This window comes from Antechinus flavipes, chromosome 1 (assembly GCF_016432865.1).
Source record: "Antechinus flavipes isolate AdamAnt ecotype Samford, QLD, Australia chromosome 1, AdamAnt_v2, whole genome shotgun sequence".
NCBI lineage: Eukaryota > Metazoa > Chordata > Mammalia > Dasyuromorphia > Dasyuridae > Antechinus > Antechinus flavipes.
This window is the reverse complement of record NC_067398.1, coordinates 641,352,584-641,355,808: the sequence shown is the minus strand read 5'-3', so window position 1 is coordinate 641,355,808 and position 3,225 is coordinate 641,352,584.

Genomic DNA, 3,225 nt, shown 5'->3' with positions numbered 1-3,225 from the left:
GGAAGTCACAATCACCAAAATTCAGCATGACTTCATCAAGAACACATCTTGGCAAATCAACATCCTTAAAAAATAAAAAATTTTAAAAACTGACATTGTTAACAAACTGATAAATCAGGGGACTTCTGTAGACATGGTTGACCTAGATTTGACTAAGGTATTTCATAAAGTCTTTCGTGTTACTTCAATGGGTAAAATGAAGAGGTGGTTTAGTTTGGTAGATTTGAGAGCTAGTTGAATATGGCTACTCATAGCTCAAAGTGGTGCTTTAATGGAGCATGCCAAAGATTTGTGCTTGATACTGTGCTATATAAGACTATGCTTAACAGATGGTTAGAGAAGTTGGCCTTGGAGTCAGATTTTGAGTTCAAATTCTGCCTCTGACAAATACTGGTTGAAGTCATGATCACTCAGTTGCCCAGGCAATATTTTAAGACTAACATTCCTATCTATATTGGTAGAGGGAAATTCTGACTGAAAGGTCTCTATATCAAAATCACAGGTTCAATATTTTTTTTTAAAAAAATCTACATGCTTTGCTCATCCAATTCACAAATATGCAAAGCTCTAATATTAAAGTGTTCAAGCACTCAGTCTATCTGGATCCAAAAAGACACCAGCAGGCTAAAACAATAGGGCAAAATCTATTATTAAAATAAATGTAAAGCCTTCATTACTTCAAAAAAAATCAGTTTAAAACATGATAGGGGAGGGCAATTCATTTGAAAAAATCAGTGCAATATGGCATTTAATAGTGAAGATCATCTCAGGCTGTGTGGAGATACAGGATCTAGGGTGATGATATTCTTGGTTCATATCCAAGACATATTTTAGGAAAGGTTGAATACATTCAGGATGATAGAATTGGAGGTCACATCATGGAAGTGAGGGAGTTTCATCTGGAAAAGACCTGATAGTTCCATCTGAATGTTCAATTATGTGGAAGAGAGATCATACTTGTTCAGCAGAGGGTAGAAATTACAGAAGTGGAGTTCTAGGTGCTACTTAAAGAATGTTAACTGTCCAAGTAGAATAGGCTATCTCTAGAAAAAGTGGTACCTCCACCGCTGGGAGTATCCCAAAGAAGGTGGACAAACACTTGTCACAGATTTTGTAGCCACCTGCCCCCGAGGTACTGAGGTCTCTTCAAATTCTGAGATTCTTTGATCTATATTATAACTTTACCACAGGGGTCACTAAGACATATGTATAGGATGAAGGAATGAAAGTTGGGCAATGTAAAGGAATCAAAACTGAAGGAGATTCTCTCTTCTGCTACCCCTGAAGACATAAAATACATAAAGACTAGATCAGTATTCCTTAGAATGTAATTCAAAGTCCTGGGGGTAATTGTTTCAACCAGCAGAGAATGTAATTCAAAGTCCTGGGGGTAACTGTTTCAACCAGCAATGAGCCTGGGTTGCAGCATGGACAGCTCCCAGTAATATTGGGAACTGAGGGCCAGATCCCAAGAATTCATCTTGAGGTTGTTTTTGGCCAAAGAGTTCCCTCAGGATATAGGTTCACAGACCTACAAACTGGACACAGTCACATTTACCGAGAAAGTCATGAATACACACACACACACACACACACACACACACAATCACATACCAAAAGTTCAGGATTGAGGACGATTAACAAATGTTTTCTGGCCAATTCAAAGATGCATCTTTTGTGTGTGCTTGCCCCAGCCCATCCCCACTCCCCAAACTCTGAAATCTCAGAATTTGATTTTAAGGGCCTTCTTATTTACATCATTCCCTTTACATACACATCTGCCGTAACCCCACTAGTCAGATTTGTAAATCCCATCACTTATGAAACTTCTTTGAGGATCTTTGTAATTATAGCCTTCCCCACAATCCACACTCTTGTACTTTACTCTCCCTATAAATGTAGTTGGCAATGTGATTATAATGGGAAAGAGGAGTATGGTGTAGTGGAAAAACAAACTTTACTGCTGACACAAACTGTGTAACATTGGACAAGTCACTTTGTTGCCTGAATATCCCCAGACAACGCTTTAGACTACAAGTTGAAGAGTTGCCAGTTTGGATTACTAGTAGTTCGCAACTAAAAGATCCCTAGAGAAATCAAATCATAGATCCAAGTAAAAATTAACAATTAATAATAGGAAAATCATAGAACTCAAGTTAGGAGAGACCTGAATTTGAATTCCACTTAATTCTACTAGCTGTGTGATCATGGACGTGTCATTTATTTAACTGAACCTTAGGTTCCTCCCTCATCTGCAAACTGGAAACAATACCTATCCACAATATCACTACTGTGAGAATCAACTGAGTTTAATTCTGTAAAGTGCTATATAAATATTGCTATTAACAGACACAATGAATGTGTCCTCAGGGCCTTGCACACAATAAGTGCTTAATAAATGTTTGTTGAATTTTAATTTAGTTGGTGACTCATTCTGGAGTTCAATCCTTTCATGGTGGATGACAGGGAGGGCTCCCTATTCAGCAAGGCTGCAATTCCTAAATAGTTCTCCAAGAGATGCATGCACTCAGGAGAGGACTTTCAACAGAGATGTTAAATGACTAATTCCAGCAAGGGACAGAGCTCTGCCGAGTTCCCAAAATTGAACTTCAATCTCCCACTCGGTGAAACCAGGGCCCCATAGTTTAGAAAAGACATTTGATATGCTAAGGGATATACAGGAGTCCTCGAGTGCAAATCATTATGTAAGAATGAACTGAATTAGAAAAGTTTCGCCTGAAAGAGAGGTCTTATTGAAGGAGGTACATGGATAACTATATTCGGTTTATGTGAAGGGCTGAAGTTTGGAAGATAAACTGCACAAAGAGCAATTCCATCGTGGTATCAGGAAATACTTCCCAGCGATTGAAAGAAGCTAACAGTGGGATCCCTTGGGGAGACCCCTGTATTGGAGCCTTCAAGTTGGGACTTGGAAAATAAAGAGTGCGCAAAGGCTCATCGATCCAAAGCTGGAAGGTATCCTGGATGCAATCTCCAACCCCTTCTCTTTACCAAAGATGAATTGGGAATCCCAAGGAGATTTAGTAATTTGCCCATAACATGGGTTAAGCTCTATATCCTCAGAGATAAACTATGAAATTCTGGCATTCTGTGAACTTCCCTGTTGTATTCCCTCTGGGACCAAACATTTTTTACAATCCTTTCTCCATCCCTCCCACAGTGGCCCCCAATGTCTGAGAAGGCTGGGGCTGAGGATGAATTCAA